Genomic DNA, 23,128 nt, shown 5'->3' on the forward strand with positions numbered 1-23,128 from the left:
TTTCTGCATAAAAAATACTGTCTGAAAATATCTTTACCAAAGGAGAGAGTCAAATAGAATAACTTTTAAAAGAGTACTTCATAAGTGTTTTTGATCTTGTGTATAAAATATATACCACATTTTATATCTTCTCTGGGAGAGTAGATTCATTAAAAAGATATTGTGTCCTTCACCAAAATATTCTGTTTTCTATTAATTTGTAATGTCTGTATTCTTCTTTACCCCTAGAGTAACTTCCTTTGTGTTCTAAAAAGATCTCTGTCTTTCTGTCTCCTTAGTAGCATAATCTTGAAATTTTATTTGTACAGTAACTCATGGTACGATTCTCGTGAACTTTCCTTCTGCAATTCATTGTTCAGCATGCCTAATCTCTTATTTTCTTGACCAGTGACCGTTACACACATTTCACCTTGTACCTGGGCATGTTGTTCAAACACCTTTATTCATTTGTCACATTAGAGTACAAGTGTACTATTTGAACCACATCAGCACATGAGAGAATACAAAAGAGAGTAACTGTTAGACTCTGTTTTATTCTTTGAAAGGCTAAAACAGCAAATTACCTGGCACATAGTAGGCACACAACAACAAATATTTGCTGAATGAATAAGAATAATGCTTATTGTGCATGCAAAGAGAAATATCAGGAAAAGAAACCATAAGATGTGCAATAGTACTACATACAGAAATAAATCATTAGGGAAAAGAAAAGTTAAAGGTAGAAATAAGAGTAGAACCATAGAAAACAGTGGGGGGGGGGAGGGTGTATCCTACAACATGCTTAGACTGTGAGAAGGCAAGAATGAGCAAGAAATTATATAGTGATAGGAAAAGATTAATCAAGTAGCTAGAATGTGCCACACATTCTGAAAATTCACCATTAATTTAGCAAGTATTTATTGTGCTCAGTCATGTCTGACTCTTTGCAACTCCATGGACAGTAGCCCATCAGAGTCCTGTATCCATGGCATTTTTCAGGGAAGAATACTGAAGTGAGTTACCGTTTCCTACTCAAGGGGATCTTCCTGACCCAGAGATTGAGTTTGTATCTCTTGTGTCTCCTGCATTGGCAGGCAGGTTCTTAACCAGGTAAGCCCCCATACTATGCTTGATCTAGCCAAAAGACCAAGAACTGATGTATGTATTAGGCACCAGCTATATGCCAGGCACTGTTTTTGTTCCTTGAGATCTAACACTGAATAAAAGAGAGAAAGTCCTGCCCTCATATAGCATCTGTTTTAGCATATATTTAAATGGTATATAATAATCATTTATAAATAAATTATATACTAAGGGAAAAGGTGAAAAATACAATGGAGAAAAGCAAAATTATAGAACAGGATAAGGGGGATCAAGTGTGTTAACAGAGTGACCAGAAAAGCCTCATCAAGAAGGTATAGTGTGAATAAAGAAGGATGAATTGCGAATCAGTTAAATATATGGAGGAAAATAGATCTATGCAGTGAAAACAGTTAAAGCAAAGATCCTTAGAATGGAGATTTTTGGGGGTTTGGAAGGCACAACAAAGAAGCCAAAAAGTTGGGAACAGGGAGAGCAAGGAGAAAAGCAGTAAGAGATTCAGTTCAGTTCAGTTCAGTTGCTCAATCATGTCCAACTCTTTGCAACTCCATTTAGGTCAGATTTAGTGGTAGTATATAGGGAGTGGAGAAGAAATCATGAATACCACAAGATATTTGGCTTTCACTCTGAGTGAGATGGAAGAAGAGGGGTTAGAGTAGAGGAGTAGATTGTCATTTGTTTAGAAAGAATCATCTTTCTCAGTTCTTATAAAATTTCTATAGAGCAGTATTTCAGTAAGGATTATTTTAGATGAAAGCAAACCAACTGAAATTGGATTTCACAGTAAGACTTTGTTTTCCTCCTGTAACACTGGGCCTGGAGGAAGATGGTTTAATGAATGGTGCTTAATTCTTAGAGCATCACTGTGTACTTTTCATTCTCCTAGTCTTCACATCATGCATGGTGTTAAGATAGTTGCTGTATCTCTAAAAATCACATTCTTACACAACTGTCCTCAAAGGCAGGAAGAAAGAAAATCTTCTCACTCTTGACCTTGATCTACCTCTCACTCTTTTACTCTGTCTTTACCAGGGAGTGAAATCTTCTCCAGAAATCTCTAACATCTGCCCCATGAGGTTCTTTTGAACAAACCTGAGTCATATCGCATCTCCCATAGTAAACCAGTTACTAACTGGTGGATGGGAATGGGATTATGTCAGTTGAAAGACTTCATCTGAACAGAACACTGTTACTTCATATACAGATAAAATTAGAGTTATATATTAATCAAGAATAATGAGAAATGGCTGATGAGTTGGCAAGTGATAGTGTCTTTCAGAAGCAGTAGATTTTATTATCTGTATTAATGGGTAAATAGAGGTTTGGAGGGTCTTTGTTATTCTCCTAGCATGATACAGCTAAAAAAGACAGAGAAAGGATTGAACTTGGGTCTATCTGGTTACAAAATTATGTTTCTTTTTTTGCTAAACCAGACTAGCCCTTTTATAACTAAGACACATTTCTGTGGGGAGTTGTAGGAACACCTTTATCCAGATGGGAAATGCTATTAACTTACATCTGTTACATGAACTGTTCAGTGGTTGCTGACAAGACAAGCATATCTTATCTCTTTAAGCAGAGTTCATGTATAAAGCCAAATATTGGCTGTAGATTTGTGGGTAAGAAGAATCTCTCACAGTGGGCTAGTTACAAACCACTGAACTAATCAGAAATAGAATTTAATAAGAAAATATGATAGATCACAGAATCTCTGGAGGCTACACAGTCAGGAACATTATTGAGGTTATTTCAATAGCCTGCTGACAGGCATAATCCCTTTGTTCCTGAGTCCAAGAAGTAGATGATTGCTGGACATCTCCATAAGGACATCTACCACTACTCTCTGTGACATCTCTCATGGAATGTGTCCTTTTTAATTTATTTTGTCTGTTTATATCCTCCTAAAAATGTGTCATGTTTGCAGAGGCAAGGGCATATCCCTGTACTTTGTAATTTGCACCTTTTCACTTTTTCTGTTGGTAAGCTTAGCTAGATATTTATCAGATTTGCTGATTTTTTTTTCAAAGAACCAAATCTGTTATTGTTTAGTTGCTAAATCATATCCGACCCCATGGATTGTGACCACTTGGATTGCAGCATTCCAGACTCTTTTCTCCTACACTATTTCCTGAAGTTTGCTCAAATTCACCTCTACTGAGTTGGTGATGCTATCTAACCATCATGCTCTGTTGTCCTTTTCTCCCTTTGCCTTCAGTCTTTTTCCAACTTCAGGGTCTTTTCTAATGAGTTAGCTCTTCACATCAGGTGGCCAAAGTATTGGAGTTTCAGCTTCAGCAACAGTCCTTCCAATGCATATTCAGGGTTGATTTCCTATATGATTCACTGGTGCGATATTGCAGTCCACAGGACTCTCAAGTGTCTTCTCCAGCACCACAATTTGAAAGCATTCATTCTTTGGCACTCAGTCTTCTTTATGGTCCAACTCTTACATCTGTATATGACTACTGGAAAAATTGTAACTTTGACTATATGGACCTTTGTCAGCAAAGTGATATCTCTGCTTTTTAATGAGCAGCCTAGATTTATCATAGCTTTCCTTCCAAGGTGAAAGTGACTTTTAATTTCATGGCTGCAGTCACCATTCACAGTGATTTTGGAATGCAAGAAAATAAAATCTGTTACTGCTTCCACATTTTCCCCTTCTATTTAAAAGTGATGGAAAAAAAAAGTGCTGAAACTGGAGGTCATGATCTTAGGGTTTTTTGTTGTTGTTGTTGTTGTTTTAGTATTGAGATTCAAGCCAGCTTTTTCTGTCTCCTCTGCCACCCTCATCAAGAGGCTCTTTAGTTCCTCTTCAGTTTTTGCCATTAGAGTGGAATCATCTGCATATCTTAGGTTGTTGATATTTTTCTCAGTACCTTGAGTCCAGCTTGTGATTCATCCATCCTGACATTTCACATGAAATACTCTGCATAGAAGTTAAATAAACAGGGTAAAAATAAACAGCCTTGATGTACTCCCTTCCCAATTTTGAACCAGTCAGTTGTTCAATGTAAGGTTCTAACTATTGCTTCCTGACCTGCATACAGATTTCTCAGGAGGCAGGTAAGATGATCTGGTATTCTCATCTCTTTAAAAATTTTCCAAAATTTGTTGTGATCCACATAGTCAAAGTTTTACATAGTCAATTAAGCAGAAATAGATGTTTTTCTGGAATTCCCTTGCATTCTCTATGATCTGATGAATGTTGGCAATTTGATTTCTGATTCCTCTGCCTTTTCAAAACCTAGCTTATACATTTGAAGGTTCATGTAGTGCCGAAGCTTCTTTTGAAGGATTTTGAGCAAACTCTGCTAGCTGTGTGAAATTAGTGCAATTATATAGTAGTTTGAACATGCTTTGGCACTGGCCTTCGTTTGAATTGAAATGAAAACTGACCTTTATCTCTTGCCTTTCACTTCTCTTCTTTCCTCAGCTATTTATAAAGTCTAATCAGACAATCTCTTTGTCTTCTTGCATTTCTTTTTCTTTGGATGGTTTTGGTCACTGCTTCTTGTACAGTGTTATAAACCTCTGACCATTGTTCTTCAGGCACTCTGTCTACCAGATCTAATCCCTTGAATCTATTTGCCACTGCCAAGATATACATAATCATGCACATTTGGAGTGGAATATCCCATCACACTCCTTGAGTCTTTCATTGCTTCAGAAGCAGAATTATTATAGTTTAGAAAGACCTAATGAAAGACCTAAGACAAGTGATTGCCCTTTTTTATTACATGGGATATATTCAGGAGATACAGAAAGCTTCCTTTACTTTTCCTCAATTCTTTTAACTCCCTGATCAGTGTGAACAGAATATCTATTTAAATCACAAAACTATGGCTCAAGAATAATATAAAAGTGTAGATTATACAGAAAAAGGAAGTACATCAGCATTATTACATATTAAATTGGAAATTACTACTATAGGGTCCCTGAAAATAGGGTACAAGGAAGAGAAGTAAATACAAAAACTCTGGCAAGAAAATATGGGTATGGGACACTAAGTGTTACTAGCTGATAAATAAAAAGATTGAGTCTGGAAACGAGAAGTCTACATGGTCATTTCACTGATTATGTCAGGGGAAAAAAAAAAAAAACCTGATGATAAAGAAGAAACAGGCTGTTTTCCCAACAGATTCTAATTCTTCTACCTCTTCTTTTTAAAGTACACCTATGGGGATAAAAGAAGAGAAAAATTGACATAAAGTCATCAACATTTTCATTTCAAAATATAAGGAAAATGTTCAAAACATTTTTTTTTGCAGTAATGTAGTAACTCATTTATTCAAAATGTTATGGGAGTGTATAATTTTCTTGTTTTTGTCTTGTCACAACAAAAATTTGAAGCAACAGAGAGACCAGTGTTACAGCTCAGTTTTGTTAGGAAAAAACAAAGGATAGTACACCCTCAAGGAGTGAGGGTGGGCCAACCCAAAAGCTGGAAAGAAAAGAGACCTCTATCCTTTACTTTTTTCTATTTTTGCAGGCTTTTCCCTTCTTTGTCTTTTAGCCATTGCCATTTTGGACTCCTTTTTCCTATTCTAACTACCTAACATTACCCCCTCAAGAGATGGGAGGCCTAATTCTTTGGGGATTGGGGTATCAAGGTCTCTCTGGCTACTTCCTGCTGAACTGGGACAGCAAGAGGCATTGAGCCTCCCCCTCTTGCTAGTCTCAAGCATCAGAGTCCTTATAGCAGTGTCCATCTAAGGATGAGTAATATTTTCTGTGGCCAGGTGGTTTTATACATCCTTGTTGAACTGGCACTGCATATAGTAGCTTATTGACCTGGGCAGAGACGAAATGGTTTAGACAATTAATACTACATGGTGCAATCATAAGCAGCATTAATATGGTGATAACAAGGATTAATTAGGGGCATTAACTAACTCCACATTTCCCCCTCACCAGGAGAAGAAGCCCCCAAAGAGAGACTGTAGCCACCCCAAGAACTTTCCAGCTTTCTTTGAGACCCTGTAGAGTCTGAATATTTTTTGAAGACGGTGAGATTTTCTTTAACTTAGCTGGAGGTATTTTCCCAGAAGCAACACGTCTCATTCAAGATGGCACAAGTCCCTCTTTGTTCAAGGATCAGGAGATCTAAGTATAACCCCTGCAAAGCTGTATTGGCTCTTGAGAGCTGTCCTGAGAAATCTTACCCCCAGAAACTTAATTTTGGGGGAGTTCATTAGAATGGCACTCATTTGTCATTCTGAATAGGTATCTGAGATCTCCCAGGGGCTCACAGGTATACTGAGTGTCCTCTTCTGTTTTCTTCCACAGCTTGACTCATGAGTAGTGAATCCAGAAGTGGTATCATGTACCTTGACTGCTGTAGGGGTAGAAAGTATTACAGGGTAGGGGCCTTTCCATGTGGGTTGGAGTTGATCCTTTGGGGACCCATCTTTCCAGACTTTAATTAGGACTTGAGTCCCTGGAGCATATAGTGGTGACTTTTTGGAATCTTTTGGGTCCTGGTTGACACCCCACAAGCGTATATCCTATTGGAATTGCCCAATGACCATGGTATAAGACTGGAGGGTCTGAGCCTCTGGATCTTGGAAGAGGTCATTGACATAAACTAAAAGTCTCCCATATAGTATCTCATAAGGACTAAGACCAACCTGTTCCTTAGGGGCATATGGGTGCAGAGGAGAGCTATTGGTAAAGCCTCCTTCCATCCCAGGAAGTTCTCCCGGGTTATCATTTTTATTGTTGATTTTAAGAATTTGTTGGATCTTTCTACTTTTCCTGAAGGCTGAGGCCTCCAGGCCCATTGGAGGTAATAAGTAATGGCAAATGTTTTAGAGACCCCTTGGGTGACCTTAGAAATAAATGATGTCCCATTGTCACTTTGTAATGACCTGGGCAGACCAAATCTTGGAATGATTTCATGGAGCAGTTTTGTTTTTTTTTTTTTTACTACCACCTCAGCCTTCTCAGTCCAGGTGGGAAAGCTTTCAGTCCATCCTGTGAATGTATCTATCATGACTAATAGGTATTTATACTCTTGAGAAACTGGCATCTGGGTGAAGCCCATCTCTCAGTCCTCTCCTGGTAGGTCCCATGTCACTGGATGGGCTGGGTCAGCTGGGGTCTTCAAGCTCCTTGGGGGTTGTTTAATTGGCAAGTGTGACAAGAGAAGACCACTTGCTTTGTAGTTGTATGGAGGCCTGTTCCTCTGATGGACTTTTCTAGTAATCTTTGGAGGGCTTTTTCCCCAATATGAGTGGTGGCATGTAAGGAGTTAACCAACTTCCATTGGAAGTTTCCAGGCAGAAAAAGGAGTCCCTCCTTGTGGAATCACCCCATATGATCTTTTTGAAAGCCCTCACTCTTAGCTTGAAGAGTCTCACCTTCAGTATATGAAGGAGTTTCTGGCAAATTAGTCTGTGGAACTAAGGTGATAACCCCTATTAGGTCATTCTTCTGTTACGCTGCCTGATCAGCTGCTTGGCCTCGTGCCACTTCTGTGCTCCCTTTCTGGTGTTCTTTACAGTGGGAGACTGAAACCTCTGTGGGCAGATTAACTGTCTCCAAGAGCCTAAGGATTTGATCACTATATTTGATTGGGGACCCTTCGGTGGTCAAGTGACCTCTTTCTTTCAAAATTGCAGCATGCGCATGTAGCACCAGAAAGGCATACTTGGAGTCAGTGTAAATGGCTACTCTTTTTCCTTTTCCTAACTCTAAAGCTTGAGTCAGGGCTATGAGTTCTGCTAACTGGGCTGAAGTATCTGGTGGCAAATGTTTAGCCTCTATAGTCTTGAAATTGGATATCTGGTTCTTCTTTTTCCATCCAAGACAAAGCTGCTTCCATCAGTGTACCAGATTTCCGCAGGACTGGTCAGAGGATCTTCTGACAATCCCTCTCAGGGTTTTGTCTAGTGGTCCAAAGTTTCTAGGCAAGGGTGAAAGAGGAGAGAGCCCTAGGGGGGTAGGCAGGAGGGTAGCTGGGTTAAGAACCTCAGAAGGGGATATAGTCAGGCTTGGATTTTCCATCAGCACTACTGGATATCTGAGGATCCTTTGATCAGACATCCATAAATGGTCTTTCCCATTCAGGAGTTGTTTCACTTTGTGGCTGATAAAAATAGTTAGTTTACCCCCAAGAGAGAGTTTTAAAGCATCTTCTATCAAGACTGCAATAGCTGCAAGATTTTGAAGGCAGAAAAAGATTTCTTCCCAATAAGGAGTAGGACATTCAGGGACCACCAGAAACTTGTGGGAAAATATTTGTCCATCCCAGCAACAAAGAAGTTTTCAGGTGAATATTTTTGTAGTTGTTTTTCCTATAGCACCCACAATGTCACAGGTTTGGGAGGAGAAGGCTCTGGAGCAGGAGGTTAGGACAGAGTAGGTAGCCACTATGTCAACCAAGAAAATCTCAGACCTACCTGCCTCATCCAGTTGTACCCTTGGCTCCAGCCCCTTGATAGTTATCTGTGACAGTGGGCTGGCTGGAATGGGCCACTGCAGTCCTGTTGAACCACCATGAGGGAAGGCTTGGCACTTGACCCTGAGGTTCTTGGGACCCGAGGGCAGAGTGCTGCCCAAAGTCCCAATTGATGGCATTTGTAGCAAGCCATTTTAGGAGACTTGTCATGATTTGGACACTCTTTTGCCCAGTGTCCCACCTGTCTACAGATTATGCATTTGCCTCATAACTTATCCTTTAAGGACATGAGGTTTGCCACAGGGGTTCTCTGTAGGGCAGCCAACATCTGGGCATGCCTTGTCTCTTTCCTTTTTTCCCTTTCCTGGGCCTTGGCCTCCCTCTCCTGTTCTTTGTTATAAAAGGTATTGATGGCTGTCTATACCATCTCATCTAAAGAGGCAGCAGGGCCCTGCTGATGGAGCTGTTGTAACTTTGTCCTAATGTCTGGTGCACATTGGGACAGGAATTTGTCCTTTAAAATCACCTGTCCCTCATAAGAATCTAAGTCCAGATTGGTAAACTTTTGGAGGGCCTTTTTAGACTTTCCAGAAAGGCAATGGGGTTGTAGTTGGACTCCTGAGTTATTGCTGAGACTGGGTACAGTCCCAGAAGTAATAGGCTTTCTTCTGTTTCCAAGGCACTGTCAAAAGGCTGAGGAGTGGGTCGTTCCCCAGTTGTTGGAATGATCCTCCCACTCATTAGTGTATGAAATCACCCAGCCTGAGGAAACTAACCACATCACATTCCATGGCTCTGTCATTTCTTGGATGACCATTGTATCTACTACTGTGGGCAGGAATCCCTTAGAAGAAATGGAGTAGCCATTATAGTCAACAAAAGAGTCTGAAATGCAATACTTGGATGCAATCTCAAAAATGACAGACTGATCTCTGTTCATTTCCAAGGCAAACCATTCAATGTCATGATAATCCAAGTCTCTGTCCCTACCAGTAATGCTGAAGAACCTGAAGTTAAACAGTTCTATGATGACCTATAAGACCTTCTAGAACTAACACCCCCAAAAGATGTCCCTTCCATTATAGGGAACTGGAATGCAAAAGTAGGAAGTCAAGAAACACCTGGAGTAACAGGCAAATTTGACCTAAAAGTACAGAGTGAAGCAGGGCAAAGACTAATAGAGTTTTGCCAAGAGAATGCACTGATCATAGCAACCACACTCTTCCAAAATACAAGAGAAGACTTTACACATGGACATCACCAGATGGTCAATACTGAAATCAGATTCATTATATTCATTGCAGCCAAAGATGGAGAAGCTCTATACAGTCAGCAAAAAACAAGACTAGGAGAAGACTGTGGCTCAGATAATGAACTCCTTATTGCCAAACTCAGACTTAAATTGAAGAAAGTAGGGAAGACCACTAGACCATTCAGGTATGACCTAAAACAAATCCCTTACAATTATACAGTGGGAGTGACAAATAGATTCAAAGAATTAGATCTAATGGACAGAGTGCTTGGTGAACTATGGACAGAGGTTCGTGACATGTACAGGAGACAGGGATCAAGAATATCCCCAAGAGAAAATAAATGAAAAAAAGCAAACTGGCTGTCTAAGGAGGCCTTACAAATAGCTGTGAAAAGAAGAGAAGTGAAAAGCAAAGGAGAAAAGGAAAGATATACCCAACTGAATGCAGAGTTCCAAAGAATAGCAAGGAGAGACAAGAAAGGCTTCCTCAGTGATCACTGCAAAGAAATAGAGGAAAAGAATGGTATGGGAGAGACTAGAGATCTCTTCAAGAAAATAAGAAATACCAAGGGAACATTTCATGCAAAGATGGGCTTGATAAAGGACAGAATGGTATGGACCTAACAGAAGCAGAAGATATTAAGAAGAGGTGACAAGAATACACAGAAGAACAATACAAAAAAGGTCTTCATGACCCAGATAATCATGATGGCATGATCACTCACCTGGAGCCAGATCCTGGAATGCAAAGTCAAGTGGGTCTTAGGAAGTATCACTATGAACAAAGCTAGTGGAGGTGATGAAATTCCAGTTGAGCTATTTCAAATCCTAAAAGATGATGCTGTGAAAGTGCTGCACTCAATATGCCAGCAAATGTGGAAAACTCAGCAATGGCCACAGGACTAGAAAAGGTCAGTTTTCATTCCAATCCCAAAGAAAAGCCAAAGAATGAATTCATTTCACATGCTAGTAAAGTAAGGCTCAACATTCTCCATTCTAGGCTTCAACAGTACGTGAACCTTGAACTTCTAGGTGTTCAAGCTGGACTTAGAAAAGGCAGAAGAATCAGAGATCAAATTGCCAACATCTCTTAGATTATCAAAAAAAGCAAGAGAGTTCCAGAAAAAACATCTATTTCTGTTTTATTGACTACGTCAAACCTTTGTGTGGATCTGCACATACTGTGGAAAATTCTGAAAGAGATGGGCATACTGGACCACTGACCTGACTCTTGAGAAACGTGTATGCAGGTCAGGAAGCAACAGTTAGAACTAGACATGGAACAACAGACTGGTTCCAAATAGGGAAAGGAGTACATCAAGGCTGTATATTGTCACCCTGCTTATTTAACTTATATGCAGAGTACATCATGAGAAACACTGGGTGGGATGCAGCACAGGCTGGAATCTAGATTTTTTGGGAGAAATATCAATAACCTCAGATATGAAGATGATACCACCATTATGGCAGATAAAGAACTAAAGAGCCTCTTGGTGAAAGTGAAAGAGGAGAGTGAAAAAATTGGCTTAAAGCTCAACATTTAGAAAACTAAGGTCATGGCATCCAGTCCCATCACTTCATGGCAAAGAGATGGGTTTTGAGGTCCTTTAATGAACTGGAACCTGATGGTCTGGAGTTGACTGATAAGAAAGTAAAGGAGAAAGAAAAAGGCTGATATTTCTTGGTTTCCGCAGAAAGCCAATAAAGTTCCTGACACGGGGCTTGCTCTGTTCACAGAGGCCTCAGGCGCCCTCTCGATTGGGTGAAGACTCAGGGTGCCTTCTCAAGAGGGTCTTAGATACCTGGGTAGGAAAGTGAGCTCAGAGAGACTCTGTGCTCCAGGAAATCAGCCTGAAAGAGAGAGAGAGAGAAAGCAAGACACTGGGACAAAAGCTCTGATGGAGCAAAGGTGTTTTATTCAACATTGTGTGGGTATTTATATTGTCTTACAAGGTAGCTATTTTCAGCAGAGATGAAATCAAAACTTACAAGTTATCAAGGAAACATCAGGTCATCTATGTGAAAGAGCGAGAGTTGTAAATAATCACTTTTACCATATGGTTCATAAAAAGGAAGAAGGTACTTATCATTGTATAGAAAAACTAAGGAAAGAAATGCCTGGATTCCTCAGGCCTGAGGAGAGGCTTGCCCCTCCTCTTAATTCCTGAATATTCAGGAATTAATAAGGAACAGAGAATTCCTGACAGAGCCAAAACAGCACACAGGAAGCCTGTTAAATGTTAAATGCTTCCTGACAGATGGGGAAACAGTGGAAACAGTGACAGACTTTATTTTCTTGGACTCCAAAATCACTGCAGATGGTGACTGTAGCCATGAAATTAAAGATGCTTACTCCTTGGAAGGAAAGTTATGACCAACCTAGACAGCATATTAAAAAGCAGAGACATTACTTTGTGAACACAGGTCCATCTAGTCAAGTCTATGGTTTTTCCAGTAGTCATGTGTGGGTGTGAGGGTTGGACTATAAAGAAAGCCGAGCGCCGAAGAATTGATGCTTTTGAACTTTGGTGTTGGAGAAGACTCTTGAGAGTCCCTTGGACTGCAGGGAGATCAAACCAGTCCATCCTAAAGGAAATCAGTCCTGAATATTCATTGGAAGGACTGATGTTGAAGTTGAAACTCCAATACTTTGGCCACCTCATGTGAAAAAATGATTCATTTGAAAAGACCCTCATGCTGGGAAAGATTGAAGGTGGAAGGAGAAGGGGACGACAGAGGATGAGATGGTTGGATGGCATCACTGACTCAATGAACATGAGTTTGAGTAAACTCTGGGAATTGGTAATGGACCTGGAGGTCTGGCGTGCTGCTGTTCATGGGGTTGCAAAGAGTCGGACAAGACTGAGCAACTGAACTGAACTGAACTCATTCAATAAAATCTAAAAAATATATATTAAAAGAAAATCGAAGAAATAAACCACAAATTTCCTGTTTGTTTTATTTCATTTTGCTTTGTTTTTCCTCTTCCCATCCACACTGCTCAATATGCAATGAGTAAGATCACTTTGTGGTGAGTCCTTGCCATACCATTCTAAAATAGGGAATAAAAGGAGACTGTTACGTTTACAAAAGAGTGAGGAAAATACCTACATATATTTTATATAGTTGTATGTAAAATTAACTATTTTACTGGTGTGCTTTTTGTGTGATAGTTAGATATGCAGGAAAAATAGCACTCTCTAGTTTTATAGCTTAATCTCAGTCCTTTATTTGTCCATTGTCCTCTAGCCTAGAGGCTATGGTATGTGCTTTTTTTAGATTTTTGTTTCCCCCTACTAAAAATAGGTGGTTGGAGTAGGAGAAATGCCCTACTGGGAAGAGTCTAGTAAAATCTGTTCCTTGAGTAGTAGGCCTTTGTTATGTTGAAAACTCTGGGCATATTTTAACAAAGATCTGGAATGGGACCTTAGATCCTCACATTAAGAAGTGAACTTTCTGTTCCTTTGAATTTGACCTCCCCTAAGCCTCGTCCCCAGGAGATTTTCACTGTTACTCTAGATCACATTCAGTTTCTGGCAATTCATCAAAATTAAATTTTCCTACCAGTTTATGACTCCACTGACTTCTGTTCAATATTAGCTGACCCTAGCTCTGTCTCCCTGATTTTGCCTGTATCGCCACATGTTGCTTTGAAGGTTTACCCTGCAACACATAGTTCCCTTGAAGTAGGAAATTGCAAAAGAGCAATCAATCCACTACAGTATTCTCACCTAGAAAATTCCACAGAGGAGACTGGTGGTTACACTCCATGGAGTTGCAAAGAGCTGGACAGAACCAAGCAAGCATGCACACACACACACATATGCTCTAATAGTCTAAAAAGAGACATTGTTTTCCATTTGTTTAGCTTTGTCTCAATGTAAACAAATGAAATAATGACTTCTGAACTCATTACAAATCAGAACTGAATCTAGGAGTCCAAGAATCTGAATTTTGACTTTTATAGTAAGGAACCATGACTTTATAATAATGGAAATTCCAACATTATAAGAATATAAAAATATGGAAAAATTATAGGAATAAAGCACAGAATGAGTGTTCAAAACATGCAGCACTACCATAAATATCACAAATCAGCAAAACAAAAAAAGGAATCAGAGATGATGTACATGTTTAATCACATTCAGTTTAGCTAGATTAACAAAGGTGTTGGTTGGCTACTGGGATCCGAATACTTATTCTGTTGTCTAATTTCTTTAGATGATATTTGAAAGGGTAAAGACAATATTTTCCACGTTGACTTTCCCCCTAAACTTCTCATGCTGACCAGAATACTGTGCTATTCTGTTGATTGACATATTATTTCCTTAGTTTAGGTTAGATAGATTGAACAGACAAATGCTGGGAGCTGTTTTTGTGAAAACATTTCTTTGTCTCTGATCGGGTTTATTATGTAATCTATTATGTTTTAACAGTAAGTACATAATCTTTTTGCTTTATTCACCAATATATATGTTATCTTACTCTAAATACTGAAAAAAGACTAATTTCCCAGGTGATAATATATTTTTACCCTATTCCACATATCATTATCTGTATTGGGCTATCTATTTTTAGAATGTTTTGGGAGAATGCTGCTGCTGCTACTAAGTCGCTTCAGTCGTGTCCGACTCTGTGCGACCCCATAGACGGCATCCCACCAGGCTCCCCTTTCCCTGGGATTCTCCAGGCAAGAACACAGGAGTGGGAGAATAGAAATACTCAAATAGTCAGTTATGTCCAGTACTTGATTGAGAAAATATTCTGATGCTCTTGACTTAATGAGGTTTGAAATTTCTCTTAAATTCCATTTCGTTATGCTCTTTTTGCTGCCCTTTCATATGGATGAATGTGATGCTAGGGTGGACAGTAAGTGCTTGTTGACTGACTATAGCACAAATGTTGGTTGCCACAAAATAAAGTCTCCTACTAAGAAGCAACAGGGCCATAGCTTTTCACCCTAAATGAATTACTTTTTGACAATTTTGCTTATAAAAGAAGTTAATAATTTTAACAGGAGCTACAGTGATACTGTTGGTTTTTTCACAGTATGTACAGTACTGAAATATGTGAATGTAAGAAGTCTATTTTAATAAGCTCTTTTCAAAGGTATGACTATGGCCTTTTGATTGTGAGAAAAAAAAAAGAGATAATTAGGTTGACTGGTATGAAAGAACTCACATTTCTACCCTGGGCTATAGTGAAACATTCTGCCTGAGTTACACAGCTTGATATATCCAAGAAAACTGCATTTATAGTACTCCTACAGCAAGGAAGTATAGAAACTAATATCATGACCTTAAATAATAATTCCAAATCTAATAAGAGCCCATTTTAATGTAAGAATATGATTTAGAAGATGCAGTTTAATAGTACTTATTAAGCCTAATATATAGGAAAATTTATACCTGGAATATGTTGTTGAACCTCTTAAAAATAGGTAGAGAACTTTGACTTCTAAATCAGAATATTAGCATTAGAAGATATATTAGTTTCTTAATCTTCCTGGTTTCTTGCTCTATTACAAAATCCCTGTCCATGGGTTAAGCTTCATGTATGGATCTGATACCAATCAAAACTTTGGGTAGCAAAATAAAAGGTGAAAGTGATAGTGACTCAGTCATGTCTAACTCTTTGTGACCTCATAGACTGTAGTTCACCAGCCTCCTCTGTCCATGGAATTTTTCATGCAAGAAAACTAGAGTGGGTACCCCCTCCCTTCTCCAGAGGATCTTCCCAATCCAGGGACTGAACCTGGGTATCCTACATTACAGGCAGATTCTTTACCGTCTGAGCCACCAGGGAAGCCTTATCATCACACCAAGTTTGGGGTTAATCCTTCTCTGGCCATCCAGCTGAGTTGCCTGTAATCCGAATCCTGTTCCATCTCTCAAGACCAAGGACCTACCTTGTACTCTGTCCATCACATTTCCATTTATATTTTCTAATTCTTCATCAACAAGTTGCTGTCATGGCACATTAAATTTGCAAATACTTGGATTCATACTCACATATTTTTATCCCTTTTTCTGCTATATCCTTCTGAACTTCCATTATCATCTTCTTATCTTTACTTATATATAATGTCTGGTTCTAAGATTCATTTTAAATTTGCTTTCAGCATGTAGTTGAAGGTTGTAATTGTATCTAGATCCTACACATTTTAAGAGAGTCTCAATCATAAGAAAATATAATACTGTCTTATAAAATGAAAAGTAATTTCAAGAATTTGAAGTTTGTATTTATCTTTAGCATGATTGTTTAGAGAAACAGATGATACTTGCTACAATAAAATGAGGAACACATAGTATTTGTGGTTCTTTAAGTTATACAAATTAAAATTAAATACCCTCCACTGAAACATGTTTGAAGCTAGAAATGTCCAAAGAGTTAAACTACTCTGTATGTTTGTAGAGACATAGTCTGTATATTATAGAGTCAGCCTTTTGGGTTGGCAGGTTCCACAGACTTGGTTTCAACAAACTACAGATCCTGTACGTTTATGATCTGTAGTTGGTTGAATCTGCAGATGATGGAACCTATGGATATGGAAGTCCAACTGTTGGAATTGAGCATCCAGGGATTTTGGTGTCCCAGGCATGTCCTTGATCTAATCCCCAGTGGACACTGAGGGGTGGCTGTATAGTTTAATTAGTTTCATCTTTAAAGCTTGTTTCTTTTAAAAATATAGTTATTTTAAAAGTGTGGGCTTAAAATGTCCTGTGACTTTGATAAGTTCTGTATTTTTACTATGTATATTGCCCACAGTGTTTGGAAACAGAAACTTCAAGGACTTTGGAAGGTCTAGTTCCATCTTCCTCTTTAACTTTGAATGAAAAGAGAAACTGAAAAGGAGTTGGACAGTGCTTTGTCATCTTAATACAAACTATACTACCAATTCCATAAATTTAGACAGAATAACAAAAAAAATTCTTTGCTTTTGGACTATTAAACCATATATATATTTGTTGTCCTGGAGGAACTACAGGATAGAATCTCTTTGTAGAGAGGATCCACTTTTTCCTTAAGGGAGGTAGCTCTTCCTAATGTTAGTCCTCTTGGGAAAAGATTACTCTCATGACTGTGTTGCATAATTTGGGAAAGGTTAGCAAAGGAGAGAAGCTAACAGAAAGTGGTTGTAGCTACTATAACTGTTGTGGGAGGCTTGTGCCCAGGAGTAATGATAAGCTATATAGGCAATATAATAGGAGACAGACTTGAATAGGAGAGATTTTAAGAATATTTAATGATGTGAACTTCCAGATGTTCAAGCTGGATTCCTCTCCTTTCCAGCAGAGGAACCAGAGATCAAATTGACAGCATCCATTGGATCATTGGAAAAGCAGGAGAGTTTCAGAAAAACATCTGCTTTATTGACTACGCCAAAGCCTTAGACTTTGTGGATCACAAAAAACTGTGGAAAATTCTTCAAGAGATGGGAATACCAGACCACCTGACATACCTCCTGAGAAATCTGTTATGCAGGTCAAGAAGCAATGGTTAGAACTGGATATGGAACAACAGATTGGTTCCAAATTGAGAAAGGAGTATGTCAAGGCTGTATATTGTCACTCTGCTTATTTAACTTATATGCAGAATACATCATACAAAATGTTGGGCTGGATAAAGCACAAGCTGGAATCAAGTTTTCTGGGAGAAATACCAATAACCTCAGATATGCAGATGACACCATCCTTAAGGCAGAAAGAGAAGAAGAACTAGACAGCCTCTTGATGAACATGAAAAAGAAGAGTGAAAAAGTTGGCTTAAAACTCAACATTCAGAAAACTAAGATCATGACATCTGGTCCCATCACCTCATGGCAAATAGATGGGGAAACAATGGAAACAGTGAAAGACTTTTTATTTTGGGGGGCTCCAAAGTAACTGCAGATGGTGACTGTAGCTCTGAAATTAAAAGACACTGGCTCCTTGGAAGAAAAGCTGTGACCAACCTAGACAGCATATTAAAAAGCAGAGACATTACTTTGCCAACAAAGATCCATCTAGTCAAAGCTTGATTTTTCCAGTAGTCATGTATGGATGTGAAAGTTGGACTACAAAGAAAGCTGAGTGCCAAAGAATTGATGCTTTTGAACTGTGGTGTTGGAGAAGACTCTTGAGACTCCCTTGGACAGCAAGGAGATCAAACCAGTCCATCCTAAAAGAAATCAATCCTGAATATTCATTGGAAGGACAGATTCTGAAGCTGAAGCTCCAATACTTTGGCCACCTGATGTGAAGAACTGACTCATTTGAAAAGACCCTGATGCTGGGAAAGATTGAAGGCAGGAGGAGAAGCAGATGACAGAGGATGAGAGAGTTGGAAGGTATCACTGACTCAATGGACATGAGTTTGGGCAAACTCCATGAATTAGTGAGGGTCAGGGAAGCCTGGAGTGCTGCAGTCATGGGGTGATAGAGTCAGAAATGACTGAGCGACTGAACTGAACTGAATGACGGGAACATTTGCTGGTAGAGGTGGTAGCGATGGGAAGGTTAAAATTCTAGAAGTCAAGACTGTGGAGTTGAAGTCAATATAGTTTGAATATTTAATAGAAAATATAGCATTTCTTTGGAGTCACACCAAATGATGCCTGGAAATTTGAACTTTAAGTCTTCTTTTTCTGGACTGACGACCTTGTTTTATTCTTAGTTCTAGACTGTGCTTCAGTGTTAGAGTTCCTCTTGGGTCTGTTTATAAGATATTTATAGGTATAATTTATAGTTACTTCTAATTAATCAAATGAAGTTTGATATTATTACTCTTCCTATCAAGTGAAGTTTCAGGATATTTTTTAAAAATTTCTAGTTACTTAGTGAATCTTAAGGACTTCTTCATATTGCTATTTAAGTTCATTATCAAATTTGAGGTTATTCTAGTGTGACTTTGGTTTTACACAAGAGTATGCTAAAATGTTGGGCCCTCTCAGGGAAAAGCAATTTTAATCTTTTTATGGTCCATAATTCTTTTGTAGCTTGTTTTGACTCAGTTTTTATGAGGGTCAATATTATTATTTTTGTGCATATCCTACATGTTCTGTGATACTATTCTTGAGAGCAGGATCTATAATTTCATTTGTTTAATTAGAAAATATTACCTGCTATGTTCTTGTTCCTCCTTCTCCAAGCACTTTACGTAATACAGAACACACATGCAGTATGTGCTCAATAAATGTTGGCAAAAAGCTGGCAAAAGGAAATGTTTTCATTTTTTCAACCTCTTTGGAATAGCTTTCCTCAATATGTCCTTAATGATCAGAATGGAAAATTGACAGAGTGGGTGTCTGTGTGTGTGTGTGTGTATTTTCCCTAATAAAAAGAAACATCACATCCCACTATTGTGATGTACAGTGGAAATTCCTACTGTGGACATGTAAATTGGTACAATCACTATGGAAAACAGTATGAAGGTTCCTCAAAAAATTAAATCTAGAGCTACCGTATGACCCAGAAATCATACTTCTGGATATTTAAAGAAAGCAAAATCACTAATTAGAAAGGATACATACACCCCAATGTTCATTTCAGAATTATTTATAACTTCTAAGACATGGAAGCAGCCTGTTTCCATCAATAAATGAGTCTGTAAAGAAGAGCAAATATTATGTAATGTTGTTGTTGTTGTTCAGTCCCCTAGTCATGACCAACTCTGCAATCTCATGGACTGCAGCATATCAGGACTCCTGTCCCTCACCATCTCCTGGAGTTTGCCCAAGTTAATGTTCATTGTATTGGTGATGCTGTCCAGCCATCTCATCCTCTGATGTCCTTTTTTCCTTGAGTATATTTAATATTACTCAATCGCAAAAAAGGATGAAATCTTGCTATTTGCAACAACATGGATGGATGCAGTGGTTTTATGATAAGTAAAATAAGTTAGAGAAAGACAAGCGCTATATAATATCACTTATATACTTTTATGTGGAATCCAAAGCACAAAACAAATAAACATAACAAAACAGAAATGGACCCATAGATACAGAGAACAGTTTGGTGGTTGCCAGAGGGAAAGTGGGTGATTGAGGTAAGGGAGGTTAAGACATTCAAACTTCCAGTTATAAAATAAATGTCATGAAGATACAAGGTACAGCAGAGATAACGTCAATAATATTGTTCCTTTGGTAACAGATGATAACTAGACTTATCATGATGACCATTTCATAGGTATAAAAATATAAACTTACTATGTGATATACCTGAAACTAATATTGTAAATCAATTGTACTTCAATATAGAGGAAAACACATTTTGAAAATATTATTTAGATATGTATCTTATTTCTAAATAAATGATGAGAAATTTGTTAAAATGGCATAAAACTCTTGGCTGGATTATAGAGAGCTGCTGCTGCTGCTAAGCCACTTCAGTCTTGTCTGACTCTGTTTGACTCCATAGATGGCTGCCCACCAGGCTCCGCCGTCCCTGGGATTCTCCAAGCAAGAGTACTGGAGTGGGGTGCCATTGAGTTCTCCGTTACAGAGAGCTAGTCTACCAATTAATATTGAAGTTATGAGACAGAAGCAGAATATATCTGTTTATTCCTTTCAAAGAGATCCTAAAGTGACAAAAATTTTGATAATGCTTCAGATCAGTTCAGTTCAGTCGCTCAGTCGTGTCCGACTCTTTGCGACCTCATGAATCGCAGCACGCCAGGCCTCCCTGTCCATCACCATCTCCCGGAGTTCACTCAGACTCACGTCCATTGAGTCAGTGATACCATCCAGCCATCTCATCCTCGGTCGTCCCCTTCTCCTCCTGCCCCCAATCCTTCCCAGCATCAGAGTCTTTTCCAATGAGTCAACTCTTTGCATGAGGTGGCCAAAGTACTGGAGTTTCAGCTTTAGCATCATTCCTTCCAAAGAAACCCCAGGGCTGATCTCCTTCAGAATGGACTGGTTGGATCTCCTTGCAGTCCAAGGGACTCTCAAGAGTCTTCTCCAACACCACAGTTCAAAAGCATCAATTCTTCAGTGCACTGCCTTGTTCACAGTCCAACTCTCACATCCATACATGACCACAGGAAAAACCATAGCCTTGACTAGACGGACCTTAGTTGGCAAAGTAATGCTTAGGAATATTTAAAAAAGGAATTAAAATAAATCTAATTAGCTCTTATTTTACTGACCTATGGCTCATTTGGATAAAGCACTGATAAACTTTTCAGAACTCACAAATACATCATTGACACTGCAGTAATATTTTGTTTCAATCAGAAGAAATACATGTTGTCAGTGCAACACAAACAACTACCAGCATTACAAAGGAGATGAAACAAAAGGGGAACATAAAGACAAAATAGTATTAAAAAAAAAAAACTCTGTAAAGTCACAAATTTTGAATTATCCTTATTTACTGACATTGTTTCTAGGATTTCTATAATTTTAATTTCTTCTGCAAAGTATAAATTGAAGAATTTATGGATTGAAATAAAGACCTTGGCCAATTATATGTTAAAAATATGTTTTTCCTTTTCTAGGTTGTAGGTCTCTTGAGAATAGGGATTATTGTGTCTTTTTCATCTCTGAATTCCCAGCATTTATACAATCTCTGATAAGTACTGTGCTTAGTTGCTCAGTCGTATCCAACTCTTTGCGACCCATGAACTGTGGCCAGCCAGGCTCTTCTGTCCATGGGATTCTCCAAGCAAGAATCCTGGAGTGGGTTGCCATGCCCTCCTCCAGGAGATCTTCCCAACCCACGGATTGAACTGAGGCCTCCCACACTGCTGGCAGAATCTTTACTATCTGCGTGCACCAGGAAAACATGTTTAATATTCATTAAATGAAGTAATTAATTTGATATTTCCTTATTGACCTCGTCACTCCAAGCTTTATTGTAAAATGTGATGTCTTTTTTTTTTTTTTTTGCTTGTTATATTTACAACATTACTCCTCTAGAATAAATTAAGGATAAACAACATGGAATTTTTTTTTTTAACTGAGAATTGTGCCCAGTGCGGGAGAATGGATACATGCATATGTATGACTCAATCCCTTTACTATCCACCTGAAACTATCACAGTATTGTTAATCAGCTATTGTTGTTCTTGTTTGGTTGCTAAGTCGTATTCAACTCTTTGTGACCTCATGAAATGCAGCACGCCAGGTTTCTCTGTCCTCTACTATCTCCCTAAGATTGTTCAAACTCATGCCCATTGAGTCAGTGATGCCATCCAACCAGTTCATCCTCTGTTGTTCCCTTCTCCTCTTGCCCCTCAGTCTTTCCCAGCATCAGTGTCTTTTCCAATGAGTCAGCTTTGGACATCAGGTGGCTGAAGTAATGGAGTTTCAGCTTCAGCATCAGTCCTTCCAATGAATATTCTGGATTGATTTCCTTTAGGATTGACTGGTTTGATATCCTTGCTGTCCAAGGTATTCTCAAGAGTCTTCTCCAGCACCACAGTTCAAAAGTGTCAGTTCTTTATGGTACAATTCTCACATCCACACATGACTACTAGAAAAACTATAGCTTTAATTATATGAACCTTTGTTGGCACATGATATCTTTGCTTTTGAATACATTGTTTAGGTTTGTCATAGCTTTTCTTCCCAGGTGCAAGCATCTTTTAATTTCATGGCTGCAGTCACCATTCACTTTGATTTTGGAGCCCAAGGAAATGATATCTGACACTGTTTCCAGATTTTACCCATCTATTTGCCATGAAGTAATGGGACCAGATGCCATGATCTTTGCTTTTTGAATGTTGAGTTTTAGGACAGCTTTTTCACTCTCCTCTTTCACCTTCATCAAGAGGCTCTTTAGTTCCTCTTCACTTTTTCCTTTAAAGTGGTATCATTTGCATATCTGAGGTTATTGATAGTTCTCCCAGCAATCTTGATTCCAGCTTGTGCTTCATCCAGCCCAGCGTTTCACATGATGTATTCTGTATATCAGTTAACTAAGCAGGGTGACAATATACAGCCTTGACGTACTCCTGTCTCAATTTGGATCCAGTCCGTTGTTCCATGTCTGGTTCTAACTGCTGCTTCTTGTCCTGCATACCAGTTTCTGAGGCAGATGAGGTGGTCTGTTATTCCCATCTCATTAAGAATATTCCACAGTTTGTTGTTATCCCCACAGTCAAAAGCTTTAGCATAGTCAATGAAGCAAAAGTAGATGTTTTTGTGGAATTCCCTTTTTTCTATGCTCCAGCACATGTTGGTAATTTGATCTCTGGTTCCTCTGCCTTTTCTAAATCCAACATATACATCACGAAGTTCCTAGTACACATACTGCTGAAGCCTAGTTTGAAGGATTTTGAGTATAATCTTGCTGGCCTGTGAAATGAGTGCTTCTGTATTCATTTCACATATACTCATTTCCAGGTACTTTGAGCAGTTGAAGGGCATGTCCCTGCTAGTTGCTGCTGCTAAGTCGCTTCAGTCATGTCCA

Source organism: Oryx dammah, unplaced genomic scaffold (assembly GCF_014754425.2).
Source record: "Oryx dammah isolate SB20612 unplaced genomic scaffold, SCBI_Odam_1.1 HiC_scaffold_29, whole genome shotgun sequence".
NCBI classification, from domain to species: Eukaryota; Metazoa; Chordata; class Mammalia; order Artiodactyla; family Bovidae; genus Oryx; species Oryx dammah.